This window comes from Aotus nancymaae, unplaced genomic scaffold (assembly GCF_030222135.1).
Source record: "Aotus nancymaae isolate 86718 unplaced genomic scaffold, 86718_ANA_hifiasm-v0.15.2.pri h1tg000039l, whole genome shotgun sequence".
Lineage (NCBI taxonomy): Eukaryota > Metazoa > Chordata > Mammalia > Primates > Aotidae > Aotus > Aotus nancymaae.
In genome coordinates this window covers 3,189,060-3,213,705 of record NW_026988453.1, presented here as the reverse complement: position 1 = coordinate 3,213,705, position 24,646 = coordinate 3,189,060, and the positions used below count along the sequence as shown (strand labels likewise).

The following is a 24,646-nucleotide window of genomic DNA, read 5'->3' as shown; positions in this document are numbered from 1 at the left end:
TCCGCCTTCCGGGTTCAAGAGATTCCCCTGCCTATGCCTCCAGAGTACCTGGGATTACAGGTGCCTGCTACCACGCCTGGCTAGTTTTTGTATTTTTAGTAGAGACGGAAGTTTCACCATGTTGGCCAGGCTGTTTTCAAACTCCAGACCTCAGGTGATCTGCCCACCTCAGCCTCCCAAAGTGTTGGGATTACAGGCATGATTACGTGCCTAGCCAAGTTAGTTATTCCTTCTCTCTCTCTTTCCTCTCTCCCTCTTTTCCTCTCTTTCTTTCCTTCCTTCCTTTCTCTCTTTCTTTCCTTTCTTCCTTTCTTTCTTCTCTTTCTTTCTCTCTTTCTTTCCTTCCTTCCTCTTTCTTCTCTTTCTTTCTTTCCTTCTTTCTTTCCTCTTTCTTTCTTTCTCTCTCTCTTTCGTTCATTCCTTCCTTTCTTTTTGATGGAGTCTCAGTCTGTCGCCCAGGTTGGAGTGCAGAGGCAGAATCGTAGCTCACTATACCCTTGAACTCCTGGGCTCAAGCAATCCTCCCACCTCAACCTCCCAAGTAGCTGGGCTTACAGGCATGTGCCACCACATCCAGATACTTTTTGCATTTTTAGTAGAGACTGGGTTTCACCATGTTGGCCAGGCTGATGTTGAACTCCTGACATCAAATGATCCACCTACCTCGGCCTCCCAAAGTACTGAGATTACAGGCATGAGTCACCTCGCTTGGCCAGATTATTTTTTCAATTAAAACAATAGGTTAAGTGCTCGCTTCAGCAGCACATTTTCTAAAATTCAAAGAATACAGAGATTAGCATGGCCCCTGCGCAAGCATGACATGCAAATTTGTGAAGCATTCCATATTTTAAAAATTAAAACAAGGCCAGGCATGGTGGCTTACGCCTGGAATCCCAGCACTTTGGAAGACCGAGGCTGATGGATCACCTGAGGTCAGGAGTTTGAAACCAGCCTGGCCAACATGGTGAAACCCTGTCTCTACTAAAAATACAAAAAGTAACCGGGCATGCTGTTATGCGTCTGTAATCCCAGCTACTCGGGAGGCTGAGGCAGGAGAATTGCTTGAACCCCGGGGGGTGGAGGTTGCACTGAACCGAGATCGTGCCACTGCACTCCTGCACTCCAACCTGGGTGACAGAGCCAGACGCCGTCTAAAAAAATAAACAAATAAGACAAACAACAGCAAAAACACACAAAACTCTCCAATAGATTAAAATATATCAATCCATGCCTGTGATCCCAGCACTCTGCTGGGCAGGAGCAGGCAGATTGCTTGAGCTCAGGAATCTGAGACTAGCCTGGGCAACATGGTGAAACTCCTTATCTTTTTTTGTTAAACTTTTATTTTATTTATTTTATTTTATTTTTTTTGAGGCAGAGTTTCGCTCCGTCGCCAGGCGCCAGGCTGGAGTGCAGTGGCACAATCTTGGCTCACTGCAACCTCCACCTCCTGGGTTCAGGCAATTCTCCTGCCTCAGCCTCCTGAGTAGCTGGGACTACAGGCGCGCGCCACCACGCCAGCTGATTTTTGTATTTTTAGTAGAGACGGGGTTTCACCATGTTGGCCAGGATGGTCTCGATCTCCTGACCTTGTGATCCGCCCACCTCGGCCTCCCAAAGTGCTGGGATTACAGGCGTGAGCCACCGCGCCCGGCCTAAACTTTTATTTAAAATATATATTAAAAATTTTTTTTAAAAAATATATCCTGAATCCATTATTGAGCAGCTTACTTATGTTCTCTTTCTGCTTACTCTCCAGGCACATCATTAGGTTATTTTCCTCTTGAAGACATTACTTTCCTCTCCGTTTTCTTTTTTCTTTTTGAGACAGGGCCTCACTCCTGTTGCCCAGTTTGGAGTGCAGTGGCGCAATCTTGGTTCGCCTTGAGTTCAGGTAATTCTCCCACCTCAGCCTCCCTAGTAGCTAGGCTACAGCCGTGCACCACCGTGTCTGACTAATTTTTGTAGTTTTTGTAGAGTCAGAGTTTCACCATGTTCCGCAGACTGCTCTTGGACTCTTAAGCTCAAACGATCTGCCTGCCTCGGCCTCCCCAAGTGCTGTGATTATCTGCATGAGCCACTCTGCTCAGTCGCCTTTGGTTTTCTTAAGTTTCAAGTCACAGAAAGCACAGACAACTGTCTTCAACAACAAGGAAATATATTCTCCCTCACTCAATAAGAGGTTCAAAGGTGGGGCAGCCCCAGTGCTGTTTAATCCATGGCTCAGTGACCTCAGGAGGCCCTATTTCTTTCTATCCCTGCCATTGTCAACGTGTTGACTTTGAAAGCTCTGATAGCTTTCATTGTTGCGGGTAGCTGCAGCGATTCTAGGAATCGCATTAGAACAATAACGACAACAAAAAAGTCCAATGTAAGAAATTAGGGTATCCTATTTTCTCTCTTTTCTTTCCAGAAGAGAAATCCTCTGGGGGCTGGGCTATGCAGCAGCGCGCAGCGCTCAGCGGTTTTCCTCCTCTATACAAAAAAAAATTTAAAAAAAGAAAAGAAAAAAAAAGAGATCCTCCAAATAACTCAATAACTCCCTGGAAGGTCACCCCCTTACCTTTTTTTTTTTTTTTTTTTTGAGACAGAGTTTCACTCTGTCACCCAGGCTGGTGTGCAGAGGCGTGATCTTAGCTCACTGCAACCTCTGCCTACCAGGTTCAAGTGATTCTCCGGCCTCAGCCTCCTGAGTAGCTGGGATTATAGGCGCCTGCCACCATGCCTGGCTGATTTTTATTTTTTTTGCATTTTTAGTAGAGATGGGGTTTCACCATGTTGGCCAGGCTGGTTTTTTTGAACTTCTGACCTCAAGTGATCTGCCTGCCTTGGCCTCCCAAAGTGTTAGGATTACAGGTGTGAGCCATTGCCCCCAGCCAGGTTCCTCTTTATGTCATTGATGAGATACTAGTCATATGCCCACCCCATAAACCAGTCACTGGGAAGGGAAATGGATTGACCATTAGAATATTCAGGACTTACCCCTGAGCTGAGCTCACTATGGGGTTACTTTTCTTTTTCTTTTCTTTCTTTCTTTTTTTTTTGAGATGAAGTCTTGCTCTGTTGCCCAGGCTGGAGTGCAGTGGTACAATCCTGGCTCCCTCCGAGGCGAGTGGACCACAAGGTCAGGAGATTGAGACCATCCTGGCCAACATGGTGAAACCCCATCTCTACTAAAAATACCAAAATTAGCCTGGCGTGGTGGTGTACACCTGTATTACAATTCCGGCTGCTTGGGAGGCTGAAGCACGAGAATCACTTGAACTCAGGAGGAGGAGGTTGTAGCGAGCCAAGATCCTACCACACTGCACTCCAGCCTGGGTGATGAAGTGAGACTCTGTCTCAAAAAAAAAAATGGTGCTCATATACTAAAAGTTAGAACAATACAGAGCAGATTAGCATGGCCCCTGTGCAAGGATGACATGCAAATTTGTGAAGTGTCCCATATTTATTTAAAAAAATTTAGTATATATTTTTTAAAATTAAAAATATATAGGTAGGGAGCAGTGGCTCACACCTGTAATTCCACCACCTTGAGAGGTTGAGGCAGGAGGAACACTTAAAGCCAGGAGTTTGAGACCAGCCTAGGTAATATCAAGAGACCCCATTTCTACAAAAAAAAAAAAAAAAATCTTTTTTAAATTAACCAGGTGTGGTGGCACATGCCTGTAGTACCAGCCACCTGGGAAGCTGAGGCAGGACGATTACTTGAGCCCAGGAGTTTGAGGCTGCAGTGAGCTATAATTGTGCCACTGTACTATAACCTGGGTGACAGAATGAGACCCTATCTCAAAAAAAAAAAAAAAAGGATGAATAAATAAATAAATAAATAAATGATTGTCAAATTGAAAAAAAATAAACAAATAAAATGCCCCCAAAACACACGAAAGGTCATCCTCAGTTTTGGAAGGAACGTGGCCCTGCAGGCACGTTGATTTTGGACTTCCAGCCTCTAAACCTGTAATACTTGTCTACTGTTTTAAGCCATTCACTTTGTTTTGGCAGTCCTTGGAAGAAAACACAGGCTGCTAATGCTGTATTGCCAACTCAAAAAGCAATTAATACAGCAGTGTGCAGGCTGTGATCCCATTTATATAAAAAGTCATGATTATGTAATTTTTTTTTTTGAGACGGAGTTTCGCTCTTGTTACCCAGGCTAGAGTGCAATGGCGCGATCTCGGCTCACACAACCTCCGTCTCCTGGGTTCAAGCAATTCTCCTGCCTCAGCCTCCTGAGTAGCTGGGACTACAGGCGTGCATCACCATGCCCAGCTAATTTTTGTATTTTTTAGTAGAGACGGGGTTTCACCTTGTTGACCAGGATGGTCTCGATCTCTTGACCTCGTGATCCACCCGTCTCGGCCTCCCAAAGTGCTGGGATTATAGGTGTGAGCCACCGCACCTGACCAATGATTATGTAATTTTAAATGACAGAACATACAATAAAATAGTAACAGTTATCACTAGATGATAAAAGAAAAAATGACCTAGGGATAAAATGGAGCTATGGCATGGGACTCATGGTAGCTATTCTAAAAACTGGAAATAGTTCAGATAATCTTTTGTAAATATAATTAAGTACAGACATACTTCGCTTTATTTGATAGATTTGTTTTTAAAAATTTAGATGTAAGCCAAATGTAGCAAAATAAAAACATCCTAGTTACTGTTCAGTACAAGCTTGTATTCCTTGTTTAAAATGAAAAATCTTTCTGCAGTGTTCATATCCACTTTCCAATTGATTTGTCTTAAAGTTTGCGACTTTGAATATCAAGTCTATGGCAGAGATCCTTTCTCCTCTTTCCTTCTCTCATTTGCTATCCCTTTCCAACTTTTTTGTGTGTGTTCACTCACTTACTTGAACAAAGTGCATATCCAAATAAGTTACCTAAGACTGATTGCCATAAATCTGAAGACTTTGGGCCATATTTTAAAAATTATTAAACTGCAACAAAAGTAATTCTGTAGTCACATCTTCCTTCCTTCCTCCTGGGATATTTGGTCCCCACTGTGTCTGTTATCCAGAATACCTACCTGGACTCCCAGCAGCTAAGAAAATTTAGCAGTAGGAAGGGTGCGGGGGCTCATGCCTGTAATCCCAGCACTTTGGGAGGCCGAGGTAGGCAGATCACCAGGTCAGGAGTTCGAGACGAGCCTGGCCAACATGGTAAAACCCTGTCTTTTCTAAAAATACAAAAATTAGCCGGATGGGATAGCGGACACCCGTAATCCCAGCTACTTGGGAGGCTGAGGCAGGAGAATTGCTTAAACCGGGGAGGCGGAGGTTCAATGAGATGAGATCATGCCGCTTCACTCCAGCCTGGGTGACAGAGCAAGACTCCATCTGGGGAAAAGAAAAGAAAAGAAAATTTTAAGTTGGACTGACTTTTTTTTTTTTTTAAGTCCGTCATCTACCATCAAGTATTATTACAGTTAAATGGATAGACATTTGGAGCTGAAAGGATCATCCTAGTTTTAGTTCAGCCTCCTTAATTTGTTGTTAAAGAACCTGATAACCAGAGGGGTGTAGGCCCTCACTGAAAAACCCACATGCAGTCGCAGAGCCAGGAGTGGAGCCTGCAGCTCTGGACTCTCAGATGGTTATTTATTACCTGATTACAGAAACATGCTTCGGCATTTGCTTCATGTCATGCACTGTGTAGGGCACTGGAGGTTCAGAAATAAAAGCCTTCCGGGAGAAAGGTAAGGACTTTCCCTCATGGGGAAAACAGGAAGCAAGTGAAATCAATGCAGTGGTGGTTTTTTTTTTTTTATTATTGCTGTTGTTTTATGTTTTTTATTTTTGTTTTTATTTTTGAGATGGAGTTTCGCTCTGATGCCCAGGCTGGAATGCAGCGGTGCGATCTCGGCTCACCGCAACCTCCCTCTCCCAGGTTTAAGTGATTCTCTTACTTCAGCCTCCAAAGTAGCTGGAATCACAGGCAGGCACCACCATGCCTGGCTAATTTTTGTATTTTTAATAGAGACGAGGTTTCATCATGTTGGCCAGGCTGGTCTCAAGCTCCTGACCTCAAGTGATCTGCCCTCGTTGTCCTCCCAAAGTGCTGGGATTAAAGGCCTGAGCCACCACACCCAGCCTATTTTGTTTTTGAAACAGAGTCTTGTTCTGTCACCCAGACTGGAGTGCAGTTGTGTGATCATCGCTCACTGCAGCCTCAACTCCCAGGCTCAAATGGTCTTCCTACTTCAGCCTCCCAAGTAGCTGGGACTACAGGCATGTGCCACCCCATCCAGCTACTCTTTGTATTTTTAGTAGAGACAGCTTTCTGTCACAACTTGAGGCCAAGTCTGCGAAATCAGTGCTCCATTACGACCCATCAGCTGTGATGTCTCATCCATATGTCATTAGCATATAGCCATATAAACCCATCTTTAATCAGAGTTCTGGAATGTAAACACCCACTCTGGCATTTTCTTCTCAATATCTAAGAGTGTGTAGTAAGGAGAGATTATGACGGAATCTGTCAAGGAACCAGAGTCATTTGCTCTAGGAGACAATGGCCAGTACCTCATGACCAAGGAAATGCTCGGGCTATTCTATATGTGTATCTGTACTTTAATTTCATTTAATTTCGATTTTTTAGAGATGGGGCTCTTGCTATGTTGACCAGGCCGGTCTTGATTGGCCTCAAGCAATCCTCCCATCTTGTCCTCCCAAAGTGCTGGGATTATAGGTGTGAACCATGATGCCCAGCCCTGTATCTACATCTTTTTAGAGACAGGGTCTCAGTCTGTCATTCAGGCTGGAGTGCAGTGGTGTAATCATAGCTCACTGCAGCCTCTACTTCCTGGGCTCAAGATATCCTCCTGCCTCGGCCTCCCAAGGTGCTGGAATTACAGGCGTGGGCACCCAGCCCTATAGTATATATTAACTTTGTCTCTACTTGTGTTTTGTGTGTTTAGATCACATTGTCCCCTGCATGTCCATGAAGAAGTTACATTCTTAGTATCAAACAGGAAAGAGAGTGCTCGTTTGGAGTTGAAGAACTTGTGCGTGCGCGCGTGTGTGTGTGTCTACAAATAGTGTCTGGGTTCAAGAGGCTAGCTCTGGAGGGCTGCTGCATTGACTTAAGCTAAGCTTTGTTGGACGACCTTGGACAAGTTACTTAACTGCTTTGTGCCTCAGTTTCTTTGCAAAATAAGGATAGTAATTGTACCTATGTCCTAGAGTTGTGAGGATTAAATGAGTTAATTTTACCAAAACCCTGGCACGTAATGTCAATGAATGTTATCATTACTTTCTCCCCACTGTTTGCACACAACTTATGTATCCTAAGGTGAAAGTTTTTTTTTTTTTCTTTTTTTGAGACTGAGTTTCGCTCTTGTTACGCAGGCTGGAGTGCAATGGCGCGATCTCGGCTCACGGCAACCTCCACCTCCTGAGTTCAAGCAATTCTCCTGCCTCAGCCTCCCGAGTAGCTGGGACTACAGGCGCGCGCCACCATGCCCAGCTAATTTTTGTATTTTTTTTTTCTTTTTTTTTTTTTGAGATGGAGTTTCGCTCTTGTTACCCAGTCTGGAGTGCAATGGCGCAATCTCGACTCACCGCAACCTCCGCCTCCTGGGTTCAGGCAATTCTCCTGCCTCAGCCTCATGAGTAGCTGGGATTACAGGCACGTGCCACCATGCCCAGCTAATTTTTGTATTTTTAGTAGAGACGGGGTTTCACCATGTTGACCAGGATGGTCTCGATCTCTTGACCTCGTGATCCACCCGCCTTGGCCTCCCAAAGTGCTGGGATTACAGGTGTAAGCCACTACGCCTGGCCTGAGCACTCTAATCTGTGCAAGATTCTGCAAGCAAAATGGAAACCAAGATGCACGCATACCACAGGAGTGTCTTTGAGAGCATTACCTTCACTGACCATCCATCCATCACCGCCACGAAGCGTCACAGTAAAAATAACTGTGTTTGAATACTTTTTTTTTTTTTTTTTTAGTTGGAGTCTCACTATTTCGTCCAGGCTGGAGTGCAGTGGTGCCATCTGGGCTCACTGCAACTTCCGCCTCCTGGGTTCAAGTTATTCTCCTGCCTCAGCCTCCTGAGTTGGGGTCATAGGTGCCCACCACCATGCCTGGAGGCTGAGCCAGGCAGATCACCTGAGGTCAGGAGCTGAAGACCAGCCTGGCCAACGTGGTGAAACCCCATCTCCAAAAAAATACAAAAATTAGCAGAGTTTGGTGGTGGACACCTGTAATCCCAGCTACTCGGGAGACTGAGGCAGGAGAATTGCTTGAACCAGGGGAGCAGAGGTTGCAGAGAGTTGAGATTGTACCACTGCACTTTAGCATGGGCAACAAAGTGAGACTCTGTCTCAAAAAAAGAAAAAAAAATGTTTTGAAAGATTGGGTCCCACTATGTTGCCCAGGCTGGTCTCAAACTCCTGCCCTCAAGCGATCACCCTGCCTCAGTCTCCTGAGTAACTGGGACTATGCACTCACACAACTGTGCCTGGATAGATATTTTAAATGAGATTAAATCCTCCCAAGTTTACTCATTTTAATTATATTTTACATTTTAAATCATATTTTACAGTTTATTTTTTTTTCAGTTAACCATTAATCACAGGGAATCATTCACATTTAAAGGAACAGTGTAGGCCAAGCACAGTGGCACACGCCTGTAATCCTAGCTCTTTGGGAGGCCTAGGCGGGCAGATCACTTGAGGCCAGAAGTTCGAGATCAGCCTGGTCAGCATGGTGAAACCTCATCTCTACTGAAAATACAAAAAAATAGCTAGATATGGTAGCACATGTCTGTAATCTCAACTACTCCAGAGGCTAAGGAACAAGAATCTGTTGAGCCTGGGAGGCAGAGGTTGCAGTAAGCCAAGATCAAACTATTGCACTCCAGCCTGAGTGACGAAGCAAGATTCTGTCTCAAAAACAAACAAACAATAAACAAGAATCAGGATAACAAACATTTAGATAGGGTTATGTTCATAGGACTAGATACAAGTTATATTTTTAAATGTAGTAGACTGATCACTCAGCTTATGCTCTGACTAGCTGTGTCTAAACCAGCCCAGCCTGCAAGCTGTTCATTGAATGCACATTTACCGAGCACCTCTTGTATGACTCATACTAGATGTGGTGCTCAGGATAGGAAGAGCAAGGCAACCCTTCATGGTTCTGTGGGAGACAACGAAATTATAATACAAGCCACCATTGTATCACCAATGGGCTTCAGAGAATCCAAATGGCTGCTATTGAGTGACTTTAGATGTAATATTAGTTTGGGAAATAAAATAACAGCATCAGGGACAGGCGTGGTGGTTTGAGCTTATAATCCCAGCACTTTGGGAAGCTGATGTGGGAGGGTCGCTTGATCCCAGAAGTTCGGGACCAACCTGAGCAACATAATGAGACCTCACGTGTACAAAAAAATACAAAGATTGGCCGGGCGTGGTGGCTCACGCCTGTAATCCCAGCACTTTGGGAGGCCGAGGCGGGTGGATCACGAGGTCAAGAGATCGAGACCATCCTGGTCAACATGGTGAAACCCCATCTCTACTAAAAATACAAAAAAAATTAGCTGGGCATGGTGGCGCATGCCTGTAATCCCAGCTACTCATGAGGCTGAGGCAGGAGAATTGCCTGAACCCAGGAGGCGGAGGTTGCGGTGAGCCGAGATCGTGCCATTGCACTCCAGCCTGGGTAACAAGAGCGAAACTCCGTCTCAAAAAAAAAAAAAAAAAAAAATGCAAAGAGTACCTGGATGTGCTGGTGCATGCCTGTGGTCCCAAGTACTCTGGATGTGCTGGTGCATGCCTGTGGTCCCAAGTACTCTGGAGGCTAAGGTGGGAGGATTGCTTGAGCCTGGGAGGTCAAGGCTGCATTCAGCCAAGATTGCCCCACTGCACTCCAATCCGGGTGACAGAGCAAGACCCTGTCTCAAAATCAAATAGATAAGGCCGGGCACGGTGGCTTACATCTGTAATCCTAGCACTTTGGGAGGCCGAGGTGGGCAGATTACCTAAGGTCAGGAGTTCAAGACCAGCCTGGCCAACATAGTGAAACCCTGTCTCCAATAAAAATACAAAAAATTAGCCGGGTGCAGTGGCACATGCCTGTGATCCCAGCTACTCTGGAGGCAGGAGAATCTCTTGAACCCAGGAGGCAGAGGTTTTGGTGAGCCAAGATCATGACACTGCATTCCAGCCTAGCTATAGAGTAAGACTTTGTCTCAAAAAAAAAAAAAATCAAATAAATAAATAAATATAGACGTGTATTGCTGGGGGCAGAGAAGGTTGGTCTTGTTTTGTTCTCCCTAAGTCCACCTACCCATCCTTGGGCTAATTTACACATCGACATTTCTAGATCACGAGCAGCTGAACCTATAGGAGGAAGAATGAGAACCTTGAACGTAACTGTGACTTTTGACCTTAAGGAAGCTGGTCTTGGGGAGTTGAATCAAGAAAGCCTTTGCTTCAGTTTTCAATCTTAAATTGGGGCAAGGTTTAGAGGCTAGTGGCACAACGAGACCTGAGCTGTCTGCTACATTCCCCACCCCTTTAAAAAAAAAATCAATCAGACACATTGTTTGCCCCTTTGGCTTTGATAGACATGTTGTAATAAGGTCCTGAACTGTTCATTACCTCTTTATGTACTCTCTGTCTAAAGGCTTGTTACTATTGTGACCTATATTCATGGTACCACAAACAATGGGTTTAACCATTAACTTTCAAACCGCCTTTAAATGAATTCTTTTATAAGATGAGAATTATATAGGCTTCCACCGGTTGCTTAGAGGAAACAAGAAAAGGATTCAGGTTAAACTCGATTATTAAGGAACTGGGAGTTGATGGTTAGGATGCCCCTAGACCAAGCAGATAATTTGCCTTGACCTGACTATGTCAGATAACACTGTTTAGCTGACATTCCAGTGTCCCTGAAAAGCATAATACATTCCTAAGTTAGTTTGGCTGAAAATAAAGTTAAATTGTAGCAATCCCTTGTACTCCTTGAGGAAAATCCCTCCATCTATCTCAATAGATACACTTAGTGTCTATTAAGGCATCATTTGATATTAGGTATTTATTTCCAGGACCCTTACTGGAGATCTTTGAGAAAGTTACAAGCTACAAAGGGCACATTATTTTCTCAAGTGATAGAAAGAACTAGAGAGTACCTGAAACTCTGCCCACTTAGATTCATAATTATTTCGATGAATTTTCTCTTCCATTTTTTTAATTGAGCGACCATCAGGAAAAAAAAAGTAGCTTTCTAGTAAGCTCTACAATCTAGGTCACGCCTGGGTGCTTAATTTATTTTAAAAAGATTTAATGTAAAATAAAAGGATTATCCCATTGGAGCAGTGAACTGATGCTTATTTAGATTGCTTTATGAAATGCTATCAGTCAGCTGGGCTCAGTGCTCGTGCCTGTACTATGGGAGACCAAGGAGGGTGGATCACTTGAGGTTGACACGAGCCTGGCCAACATGGTGAAACCCTGTCTCTACTAAAAACACAAAAACAGGCCGGGCGTGGTGGCTCACGCCTGTAATCCCAGCACTTTGGGAGGCCGAGGTGGGTGGATCATGACGTCAAGAGATCGAGACCATCCTGGTCAACATGGTGAAATCCCGTCTCTACTAAAAAAAAACCACAAAAAATTAGCTGGGCATGGTGGCGCATGCCTGTAATCCCAGCTACTCAGGAGGCTGAGGCAGGAGAATTGCCTGAACCCAGAAGGCGGAGTTTGCGGTGAGCCGAGATCGTGCCATTGCACTCCAGTCTGGGTAACAAGAGCGAAACTCCGTCTCAAAAAAAAAAAAAAAAAAAAAAACCACAAAAATAAGCTGGAAATTGCTTGAACCCGGGAGACGGAGGTTGCAGTGAGCAGAGATAGTGTCATTGCACTCCAGCCGGGCAACAGAGTGAGACTCCTTCTCAAAAAGAAAAAAAAAAAAATACTAATAACATAGTAGCCCATTTAAGGTCTTTCATAGGTACTAATATTTATTTTTTCATGGAGTTGAATTTCCACATGCTGTTTTGAATCATTTGAAATCATGGCATAGTGTCAATTTTTTTCTTTAATGTTAGAAAAGCCTTTTTCTGTCCTTCTAATACATTAATTATTTATCAGTGTCTATCTATAGGCTGACTTAACCTACTGACCTCAGTCTTCCGATCAAGACATAGAAATGCAATGAGACTAAGTGGTAGGTAGGTTCCGCACCATCTAGAAGTTAGCAAAAGTCACAGCCGTGAGGTTCTAATCCTGACTTTACTCTCTGAGTCATGAGACTTTTCCCCAGTAATTGTTTTCAGAGCCAAATCTCTGATTGACAAATATATGAGCTCCTTTTGATAAAATTACTTAATATACTTCATCACTGCTTTGATGACTTTATTGTCTGTGCCTCTCATCTAGTAATTAATTACATAATGTGCCACTTTGTTATTCTTTTGTATTCTTATTTATTCTGTGAATTACTTAAGAAAGCCTGTGCTATTTGTGAATTTCCAGAGCAAAGGGTCCATGACTTGTAATTCTTTGCAGCCTCCCTAATGCATAGCACCTCATACACAGTTGTGCTGAAATTTGAATTGATCTCATTTGCAGTTTGGGAAAACGTTTTTTGGTTTTGTTTTTTTCAGACGAAGTCTCAGTTTGTCACCCAGGCTGGTGTGCAGTGGTGACATCATGGCTCATTGCAGCTTCGACTTCCTCAGCTCAAGTGATCCTCCCACCTCAGCCCTCTGAGCAGCTGGGATTATAGGCGGCACCATCATGCCCAGATAATTTTTAATTTTTTGTAGAGACAGGATGTCACTATGTTGCTTCGGCTTGTCTTGAAGTACTGGGCTCAAGTGATCCTCCTGCCTCAGCCTCCCAGAGTGCTAGGGTTACAGGCATGAGCCACCACACCCAGCCAAAATTAGTATGACATTAAGAGAAAAATTTAGAGCAGATGAATGAATTTATCTGATTGTCATAAATACTTCAGGGTGGATTTCATATTTAGGAGTAGAAAATAAAAATAAAATAAAGAGAAGGAAAAATATCCAGAAACCTGATTCACTTGGCAAGTTTTCTGGTTATTATCATATGAAGTTGAGCAGATACAGTAGTAAAGAGTGTGCTATGAACTGCTGCCTTCAACTTTGCTACAGTTACGCTTCCCACACATGGAATTTCTATGCCCAACTGAAATGACAAAATGTTTGCTGCTGAAACATTTAGTTCACTTTGTCTTTTGCCTGCCGTATCTGCTGGAGGGACTATGGGATGAGAAATGGAATCAGTATCTCCTCCTCTGGGTCATTTACTGCTCTAGTAATTGCTCAGTAGGTTGAGCATCCCTAATCCAAAAATCAAAATCCAAAATGCTCCAAAATCCAAAATGTTGTAAGTGCCAACTTGACACTGAAAGGAAATGCTCATTGGAGCATTTTGGATTTCAGATTTTCAGATTACGAATGCTTAACTAGCAAATATAGAATGCAAATATTCCAAAATCCGAAAAAAATCCAAAATTTGAAAGACTCCTGGTCCCAAGCATTTCAGATAAGAGATACTTAACCTGTGGCCAGGCACGGTGGCTCACGCCTGTAATCCCAACACTTTGGGAGGTCAAGGTGGGCAGATCACGAGGTCAAGAGATCAAGACCATCCTGGCCAACATGGTGAAACCCCGTCTCTACCAAAAATACAAAAGTTAGCTGGGTGTGGTGGCTACTTGGGAGGCTGAGGCAGGAGAATTGCTTGAACCTAGGAGGCGGAGGTTGCGGTGAACTGATATCTTGCCACTGCACTCTAGCCTGGCAACAGAGCAATACTCTGTCTCTAAAGAAAAAAAAGAGAGAGAGAGAGAGATACTCAACCCATACCACCCGCAAAAATGTTGTTACTAATTTAAAAAAATGCAAGCCTGGATAAGGTGGCTTATGCCTGTAATGCCAACACTTTGGGAGGCTAAGGCAGGCAGATCACTTGAGCCCAGGAGTTCAACACCAGCCTGGGCAACATGGTAAAAACCCACCTTTACAGAAAATACAAAAATTAGCTGGGCATGGTGGTACATGCCTGTGGTCCCAGATACCCAGAAGGCTGAGGTGGCAGGATTGCTTGAGCTGAGGCGGTTGAGGCTGCAGTGAGCCGTGATCGCACCATTGTACTCCAGCCTGGGCGACAAAGTGAAACCCTGTCTCAAAAAAACAAAAACAAACAAACAAGAAACCCATACCACATTCTGGAAAGACCTGACTTCCTCTCATCACATGGCTTTATCTATTTTAGGGCTAACCCTGGGGGAATATATCATAGCTAAAAATTTTGTCCTAAACAAAATTCTGAGGAAATTGAGGGTATTTCAGCCTCCTCTGTCCCTCATTCTCTCTCAAATGTTGTGCTTTTTAGAATGTGAAGCTCTGGCCCTAGAACCAGACTGTGTGACTACTAGCTGTGTGGTCTCAGGCAAACTGCTTAGCATCTCTGAGCTTCAGTTTTCTCATTTGTAAAATACTCAATACAGGTTGAGTATTCTTTTTTTTTTTTTTTTTTTAAGAGACAGGGTTTCACTATCTTGACCAGGCTGGTCTTGAACTCCCGATCTCGTGATCTACCCACCTCGGCCTCCCAAAGTGCTGGGATTACAGGCGGGAGCCACCACACTCAGCCTTAGGTTGAGTATTCTTTATCTGAAATGCTTGGGATCAGAAGTGTTTCAGATTTTTGATTTTAAAAAATGTTTTGGAATATTTGCATATACATAACGAGATATCTTGGGGACAAGATCAAAGTCTAAACACAAAGTGTAGTTATGTCTCGTATACACCTTATACACATAGGCTGAAAGCAATTTTATACAATATTTTAAATAATCTTGTTCATTAAACAAAGTTTGGTCAGTGTTTTCACTACAATCTCATCACACGAAGTCAGTTGTAGAATTTTCCACTTGTAGCATCACATTGGTGCTCAAAAAGTTTCAAATTTGGCGAGGTGTGGTGGTTCATGCCTGTAATCCTAGCAATTTGGGAGACCAAAGCAGGTGGATCACTTGAAGTCAGGAGTTTGAGACCAGCCTGGCCAACATGGTGATACCCCATCTCTACTAAAAATACAAAAATTAACCAGGCGTGGTGGCACATGCCTGTAGTCCCAGTTACTTGGGAGGCTGAGGCTCAAGAATTTCTTGAGCCTGGGAGGCGGAGGTTGCAGTGAGCTGAGGTTTAGTAACCACTGCATTCCAGCCTGGGTGACAGAGCAAGATTTTTTCTCAAAAAGAAAGACAAGGTCTTGCTATGTTGCCCAGACTAGCTTGCTGCAGCTATTTATAAGCAAAATCATAACACACTACAGCCTTAAACTCTTGCACTCAAGTGAGGCTCCTGCCTCAGCCTCCTGAATAGCCAACTCTTATTTATTACTCTTTTTTTAAAATTTCATTTTATTTTATTTTGAGACAGGGTCTGTCTTTTGTTGCTCAGGCTTGAGTGCAATGGTGCCATCTCAGTTCACGGCAACCTCTGCCTCCCAGGCTCAAGCCATCCTCCCATGTGAGCCTCCCGAGGAGCTGGGACTACAGGCTCACGCCACCGCACCCAGCTAATTTTTGTACTTTCTGTAGAGATGAGATTTTGCCATGTTGCCCAGGCTGGTCTCTAACTCCTGAGCTCAAATGATCCTCCCACCCTGGCCTCCTAAAGTGCTGAGATTACAGGCTTGAACCACCACGTCTGATTTTTTTTTTTTTTTTTTTTTTTGAGACAGCCTGAAAGCCAGTCACCCTCCACTACAGCTGGATAATTTTTTTGTATTTTTAGTAGAGAAAGGGTTTCACTATGTTGGCCAGGCTGGTCTCAAACTCCTGACCTCCGGTGATCCACCTGCCTCGGCCTCCCAAAGTGGTCATTTGTTATTCTTAAACATTAAGATGAGATATTGATAGAACTCCTTGTTTGAGATTTATACTGATTTTTCTCTGATCTTGAACGTTTTATTATCTAGAAATTTACATATTTTATTTGATCTCATTTTCTGTCATTTATATTTTCTTCTCTTTCATCAGATCTGAGGAATGTATTATCATTTCCTAATATGTGTTTGGTTTTCCACTAATTTTTTCCTTTTTTTAGGTATAGTCTCGCTCTGTTGCCCAGGATGGTGTGCTGTGGCATGACCTTGGCTCATCGCCACCTCTGCCTCTCGGGTTCAAGCAGTTCTGAACCTGCCTCAGCCTCCCGAGAAACTGGGATTGCAGGTGCCTGCCACCACATTTGGCTAACTTTGTGTTTTTAGTAGAGATGGGGTTTCACTGTGTTGGTCAGACTGGTCTCAAATTCCTGACCTCATGTGATCTGCCTGCCTCAGCCTCTCAAAGTACTGGGATTACAGGCGTGACCCACCATGCCTAGCTTGGTTTTCTGCTAATTTTTAAGGATTTAAAACTATTTAAAGTATCTTATTTGGTGTCTGATTTTTTGTAATAAGATAAATCATTGTCTTTTTTCATATCCACTGAGTTTTAAAAAAGCAAAAACCTTTATTTATTTATTTTTTTGAGACAGGATCTCACTCTGTTGTCCAGGCTGGAGTGCAGTGACTCGATCTCGGCTCACTGCAACCTCTGCCTCCCAGGTTCAAGCGATCCTCCTGCCTCAGCCTCCCTAATAGCTGGGACTAACAAGCATACCACCATGCCCAGCTACTTTTTGTGTTTTTAGTAGATGGGGTTTCACCATGTTGGCCAGGGTGGTCTCGAACTGCTAACCTCAGGTGATCCACCCACCTTGGCCTCCCAAAGTGGTGGGATTATAGGCATGAGCCACTGTGCCCAGCCAACCATAAGATTTTTATAAATGTTTTATAATTTATTATTAAAGCATTAAAAATAGATTTTGTATATAAAATATTTTTACTCTCCAGTAGCTTTAAGTATATATAAGTTATAGTATTAGCTCTTAATCTTTTTTTTTTTTTGAGACAGAGTCTCTGTAGCCCAGGCTGGAGTGCAGTGGTGCAATCCTGGCTCACTGCAACCTCAGACTCCTGGGCTCAAGCAATTATCGTGCCTAAGCCTCCCCAGTAGCTGGAGTTACAGGCACGTGCCAACCATGCTCAGCTAATTTTTGTATTTTTAGTAGAGAGGGTTTTGCCATGTTGACCAGGCTGTTCTTGAACTCTTGACCTCAAGTGATCTGCCCACCTTGGCCTCCCAAACTGCTGGGATTACAGGCATGAGCCACCATGCCTGCCTAGTAACCCTTATTTTTAGTGAAAACCCTGGGAAGTAAGTAATTTTGGTTGTCTATTAGATGTGGAGCCCAGGATAAAGGACAAAGCCGTAGAGATAATATCTGACTTTTTTTAGTACAGCCAGGAGGCACAGCTGGGCCAGGTAAGATCTTATATGTTCCTAGACCTTATCACCTCCATGTGTTTAGAGCATGTGTCACATTCAGCCCAGGACGGCTTTCAATGAGACCCAACATAAATTCATAAACTTTCTTAAAATTTTATGAGATTTCTTTGCAATTTTTTTTTGAGATGGAGTCTTGCTCTGTCTCCCAGGTTGGAGTGCAGTGGCTCAATCTCAGCTCACTGCAACCTCTGTCTCCCAGGTTCAAGAAATTCTCCTGCCTCAGCCTCCCGAATAGCTGGGACTACAGGCATGTGCCACCACACCCAGCTAATTTTTTTGTATTTTTATTTTATTTATTTATTTATTTTTTTTGAGACGGAGTTTCACTCTTGTTACCCAGGCTGGAGTGCAATGGCGTGATCTCGACTCACCGCAACCTCCACCTCCTGGGTTCAGGCAATTCTCCTGCCTCAGCCTCCTGAGTAGCTGGGATTACAGGCATGCGTCACCGTGCCCAGCTAATTTTTTGTATTTTTAGTAGAGATGGGGTTTCACCATGTTGACCAGGATGGTCTTGATCTCTTGACCTCGTGATCCACCTGCGTAGGCCTCCCAAAGTGCTGGGATTACAAAACCACAATGATGAGTGATTTTTTTTTTTTTTTTTTTTTTGAGACAGAGTCTTGCTCTGTCGCCAGGCTGGAGTGCAGTGGCACGATCTCGGCTCACCGCAACCTCCACTTCCCTGGTCCAAGCAATTCTCCTGCCTCAGCCTCCCGAGTAGCTGGGACTACAGGTGCGCGCCACCACGCCCAGCTAATTTTTGTATTTTTTAGTAGAGACAGGGTTTCACCATAGTCTTGATCTCTTGACCTCGTGATCTGCCTGCCTTGGCCTCCCAAAGTGCTGGGATTACAGGCTTGAGCCACCGCGTCCAGCCCCAAGAAGTTCGTCTTCCAATGTGGCTCAGTGGACACCCCTGTTTTACAGCCTAAAATCTAATGGCTCTAAATGCAAGTTTATAAACAAACCAAACAATTATTAGAAATATTACAGAAGTCATAGTTATTACCTTAAAATATTTAGTAGGATAGTATTTGACGTATTTGACTAATAAAGTGACTAAATGTCTAAATTAAGTTTTGAAGATTTTAAAAATTTTATTAATAACTTAAAAATTATCTTTACTAATGATTATTAAAGTTGTCAATGAAAAGAATCAAACTCTAGGCTGGGCGTGGTGGCTCACGCCTGTAATCCCAGCACTTTGGGAGGCAGAGATGGGCAGGTCACAAGGTCAGGAGATTGAGACCAGCCTGGTCAACATGGCGAAACCCTGCCTCTACTGAAGATACAAAAATTAGCTGGGCATGGTGGTGAGCACCTGTAGTCCCAGCTACTTGGGAGGCTGAGGCAGGAGAATCACTTGAATCCGGGGAGTGGAGGTTGTGGTGAGCTGAGATTTCGCCATTGTACTCCAGCCTGGACGACAAGAGCGAGACTCTGTCTCAAAAAAGAAAAGAAAAGAGTCAAAAAAGAGTCAAACTCTGTAAAATATTTGAAGATAGTTATTCCAAACCAGATGTGAGTGACCAATGGCCCATGACACACCCCTCCGGAGATCCTGAGAACATATGCCCCAATCTTCCTTTTTCTATTGTTTCTATTATGATAATTTATTTTTCAAACATTACCTTCTGTTATACAACTGTTATATTCTATAATCAACTGTAACTTAGACATTTCTTTGAGGTCATTAGAACCAGTGGAGTCCAGGAATTTTCACTGTCTTGAAAGAGTCCATCCAGGACTTCTAAACTATGTTGATAGGAAAAAAAAAAAAAAAAAGAAAGAGTCCAGCTTTTACAGCAAAACTTGGCATCCTTATTCTGTCTCACAAGGTAATTGTGGGTAGTACACAAGAGTTTAGTTTTACTTGAAAGCTATAAATCTTATCTTAGTAAATAAAATAAAACTGGCTAATGATCACCAACCATATTTTCTTTTCTTCTAAGGGATAGATTTCTCACAACTGCACTAAAACAATTTTTAAGCAGAAAGTGGCCTTATGTCAACCAAGACAGGTTATCCTCATTAAACAAACACCTTTCTCAATGGAATCCCTTTGTGTTACAATTGTTTCCACATCTATAGAGCTCCATGAGAGATTATGCCAAAAATTTTGTTTGTACAAAAATAGTGTAAAAGTGCTTTCTTTTCTAGAACGACCAAGAGCTGGCTTTCATTAAAGCATGTCACGGCAGGTTGGTGTCACAGGAAATTTGCCTAGTGCTAATAATTTGTCCTCCATATACAGTTTCAATAATCTGTTTGTGGAACCTGTTAAACCAGCTGAATGTGGAGTTGAGGTAAGGCTAGCCTGGATAGCTGGAGGTCATATAATCACCTAGTGAAGGTAGAATTTGTGTGTTTAGATCTCGGTTGGGAAGCTTCCCTTGGAGGTAAGTCTGGATTAGCCACAGTGAATTGATGTGATCCAGGTTTTTGGCTCTGTTTGAGTTCAGCTGAAGCACAAAGAGATGGCCTTTATGGTCTTCTGAGCTGATCTTTTTTTTTTTCTTTTTTTAAGAGATGGGAGTCTCTCTATGTTCCAGGCTGTACTCGAATTCCTGGGCTCAGGCAATTCTCCTGCTTCAGCCTCCTGAGTAGCTGGGCTAACAGGGGCACATCACTGCACTAGTCCAGTTTACCTACTTTTTTTTCTTTTTTTTAAAAAAACGGAGTCCTGCTCTGTCACCCAGGCTGGAGTGCAGTGGCATGACCTCGGCTCACTGCAACCTCTGCCTTTTGGATTCAAGCGATTCTCCTGCCTTAGCCTCCCAAGTAACTGGGATTACAGGGGCGTGCCACTATGCCTGGCTAATTATTTTGTATTTTCAGTAGAGATGAGGGTCTTGCCGTATTGGCCAGGCTGGTCTTGAATTTCTGGGCTCAAGTGATCTGCCCGCCTTGGCCTCCCAAAATGCTGAGATTACAGGCATGAGCCATTGCACCCAGCAGCTTTCCTACTTTTCTTATAGTGGAAATACCATGGACTTAGGCAGATGCCATTAAGTCAAAAGTGCAAAGAATTTAGTGAGTTACATCTCTTTGCATGAAACTGTGATTTCCTTTTAGAGAACAGAGCCCCTGTGTTCTAGGTGTTTGCAATTCAGCTGGAGAGACAAGACTTACACATATGAAAATTTAACTAGCAGTATAAATTAGTTTATAAACTGGAACCGAATAATGGAACAGTGAGAGTTCAGAGAACATAGGGAGGGGCGTCACTGTGGATTGGAGGAATCAGTAGCAGCTTCCTAGGTGAGGCTGCACACAACTGGCTCTTAAAAGATGAATGAGGCTGGGCGTGGTGCTCACACCTGTAAACCCAGCACTTTGGGAAGCCGAAGTGGGTGGATCACGAGGTCAGGAGTTGGAGACCATCCTGGCCAACGTGGCGAAACCCCGTCTCTACTAAAAATACAAAAATTTGCCTTTGCATCATCATTTAAAAAAAATACAAAAATTAGCTGGGCCTGGTAGTGCATGCCTGTAATCCCAGCTACCCAGGAGGCTGAGGCTGGAGAATAGCTTGAACTCGAGAGGTGGAGGTTGCACTGAGCTGAGATCTCAACACTGCACTCCAGCCTGGTGAAAGGGCGAGACTCCATCTCAAAAAAAATAAAAAAGATGAATGAAGCGGGAGGAGGGAAGAAGGGAGAGCATTCAGGTGAGAAGTAGTCCAAAGGTTGGGTGTGGTGGCTCATGCTGAAACCCAGGGCTTTGAGAGGCCAACATACGCTGATCACTTGAGATCAGGAGTTTGAGACCAGCCTGGTCAACATAACAGGACCCATGCCTGCAAAAAAAAAAAAAAAAAAAAAAAAAGAATAAAATAAAGAATTAGCTGGGTGTGGTGATGTGCACCTGTAGTCCTAGCTGCTTGAGAGGCATAGGTGGGAAGATAGCCTGAGCCCAAGAGTTCAAGGCTGCAGTGAGCTAAGATCACGCCACTGTACCCCAACCTGCGCAACAGTGAGACCCTGTTTGAAAAAAATAAAAATAGAAAAAAAATAAAGGGACATGGAAGAACAAAATGTGTGGAAGCAGCATCAATTTAGATCAGTCAGTCTGGTGTAGAGAAGATTGGAGGGAGGCACTTTGAGTCTAACTATGAACAGCCTAAATACCGGACGTTTTCTCTGAATAACTACAGGAAAACTAAGTTTATTTACTTATTAATCTTATTCATCAGCTCTTTGAAATCGAAAGCTAGATATCATTTTTGATTCACTGGAATTTTGCCCTTGTTTTTTTCTTGAGTAGGTTAACAGTGAGAGATTCATTTGAATTTTTTTTTTTTTTGAAAGAGAATCTCGCACTGTCACCTGGGCTGGAGTGCAGTGGTGTGATCTTGGCTCACTGCAACCTCCACCTACTGGGTTCAAGCGATTCTCCTGCCTCAGCCTCCCAAGTAGCTGGCATTACTGGCGCCCACCACCATGCCCAGCTAATTTTTGTATTTTTAGTACAGATGGGGTTTCACAATGTTGGCCAGGCTGGTCTCAAACTCCTGACCTCGTGATCCGTCCACCTCGGCCTCCCAAAGTGTTGGGATTACAGGTGGGAGCCACCACGCCTGGCCGGTTCATTTGAATTGTTAAGAACACAATAAACGAGAAACACAGAGGACTTTTAGGGCAGTGAAACTACTCTGTATGATGCTATGCAGGTGGATACCTGTCACATTTGTCCAAACCCACAGAATGTACACCACCAAGAGGGAACCCTGGTATAAACTATGTTTGCATAATAATGATGCATTAATGTTGGTTCATCAATGGTAACAAATGTACCACGCTGGTGGGGGGTATCAGTGATGGGAAGGCTGTGCAGGTGTGGGGGGAAGAAGGAATATGAGAAATCTCTGTACCTACTCAATTTTGCTGTGAACCTAAAGCTGCTCTGAAAAAAAAAAAAACCTTTTAGGGCCGGGTGCGGTGGCTCACGCCTGTAATCCCAGCACTTTGGGAGGCCGAGGCGGGTGGATCACGAGGTCAAGAGATCAAGACCATCCTGGTCAACATGATGAAACCCCGTCTCCACTAAAAATACAAAAAATTAGCTGGGCATGGTGGTGCGTGCCTGTAATCCCAGTTACTCAGGAGGCTGAGGCAGGAGAATTGCCTGAACCCAAGAGGCGGAGGTTGTGGTGAGCCGAGATCGTGCCATTGCACTCCAACCTGGGTAACAAGAGTGAAACTCCGTCTCAAAAAAAAAAAAAAAACCTTTTAATCAATTGATGAACCAACATTGATGCATCACATTACACAAACATAGCTTATACCAGGGTTCACTTTTTGTGTACTGTTGGACAAATGTGACAAGTATCTACCTGTAGAGCATCATACACCTGTATGACAGAATAGTTTGACTGCCCTAAAAGAGACAGTAAAAATAGCTTGTAATCCCAGTACCTTGGGAGGTTGAAGCTGGTGGATTGCTTGCGTTCAGGAGTTTGAGACCAACCTGGGCAACACAGTGAGACTCTGTCTCTACAAAAATATAAAAATAAAATAGCCAGGCATGGTGGTTCATGCCTGTGGTCTTGGCACTTTGGGAGGCCGAGAGGTGGGTGGATCACAAGGTCAGGAGTTCGAGTCCAGCCTGACCAACATGGTGAAACCCCATCTCTACTAAAAATACAAAAATTTGCTGGGCCTGGTGGCCTGCACCTGTAATCCCAGCTACTCAGGAGGGTGAGGCAGGAGAATTGCTTGAACCCAGGAGGCAGAGGTTGCAGTGAGCCAAGATTGCACCACTGCACTCCAGCCTGGGCAACAGAGTGAGACTTCATGTCAAAAATAAAAATAAAAAATAGTCGGGTGCAGTGGCACATGCCTGTATTCCCAGCTATTTGGAGGCTGAAGTGGGAGGATCACTTGAGCCCAGGAGATTGAGGCTGCAGTGAGCTATGATCACACCACAACACTCGGCCTAGGTGACAGAGCATGATCTTGTTGAAAGAAAAGAAAAGTAAAAAGAAAAGAAGGGAAGGGAAGGAAAGGGAAAGGAAGGGAAGGGAGAAGGAAGGAAGGAAGGAGGGAGAGAAAGAAAGAGAAAGAGAAAAGGAAGGAAGGAAGGAAAGAGAGAGAGAAAGAAAGATGAAAGAAAGAAAGAGAAAGAAAGAGAAAAGGAAGGAAGGAAGGAGGAAAGGAAGACAATAAAAATAACAGAAGAGACTAACAGATCTATATAGGTTTCTTTCTCTTAAAAGTTTAAATTGAGGAGGTAACCTCTTCAGGTAGGCCCATGTGTAATGGAGAAACAGGAGCTGGGATGGCTGGAGGGGTCGTCCAGCAGCTAAAGACAGACTGTGATTTCCCCATCCCTCACCGCGACTCTGACCCCTTGAGAGCTGCTTTTGAGGACTAAAATTTGCCCTCAGTTGAGAACCACTGGTCTACACATGCGCTGTCTGTTTAGTGGCTATTTGAACAAATTTAAATTACGATTAAAAAGCTCAGTTTCTCAATCACACTAGCCACATTTCAAGTGGTCACATGGCCACATGACGGGACAATGCAGCTCTAGGCTACCCATCATGCCAGAAAGTTCTGCTTATTGGACAATACTGGTCTACACTGACTTCGATTTGTTTCTCAGGGAGATCACAGCTTAAATAAACCAGATACCCTATCAACAAAAAAAATTAGGCTGGGCGTGGTGGCTCACGCCTGTAATACAAGCACTTTGGAGGCCAAGGCAGGCGGATCACCTGAGGTCGGGAGTTCAAGACCAGCCTGACCAACATGGTGAAACCCGGTCTTTAAAAAAAAAAAAACAAAACAAAACAAAAAAAAACAGAAGAAAAGAAAAATTAAATTGAAATAACCAAGGTGAACTTTAATTTTTTTTGAGACAGGGTTTTGCTCTGTTGCCCAGGCTGGAGGGCAATGGTGGGATCATGACTCACTGCAGCCTCAGCTTCCTGAGTAGCTGGGACTACAGGCATGTGCCAGCATGCCTGGCTAATTTTTATATGTTTAAAATTTTTTGTGTAGAGTTGGGATTTACTGTGTTGCCCAGGCTGGTCTCCAACTCCTGGTCTCAAGTGATCTTCTTACAGAGGCCTCTCAAAGTGGTAGAATTACAAATGTGAGCCATTATACAGGTGTGGCCTATTTTTTTTTTTTTTTTTTTTTTTCTGAGATGGAGTTTCGCTCGTTACCCAGGCTGGAGTGCGATGGCGCGATCTCGGCTCACCGCAACCTCCGCCTCCTGGGTTCAGGCAATTTTCCTGCCTC

General features: G+C 43.7%; 1 protein-coding gene and 2 non-coding genes across 3 annotated transcripts in view; all 3 read left to right on the top strand.

Annotated features, from left to right (window-relative positions):
* The window catches only part of LOC135268204 (large ribosomal subunit protein eL31-like), a 55,656-nt gene that overhangs the window by 8,379 nt on the left and 22,631 nt on the right, over nucleotides 1-24,646 (top strand). The gene's annotated exons all lie outside the window — the stretch shown is intronic.
* Nucleotides 747-850, top strand: LOC135268245 (U6 spliceosomal RNA). Its single transcript, XR_010336518.1, has one exon. It is a non-coding gene; the product is annotated as a U6 spliceosomal RNA (small nuclear RNA).
* LOC135268247 (U6 spliceosomal RNA) lies at nucleotides 3,348-3,452 on the top strand. Its single transcript, XR_010336520.1, has one exon. It is a non-coding gene; the product is annotated as a U6 spliceosomal RNA (small nuclear RNA).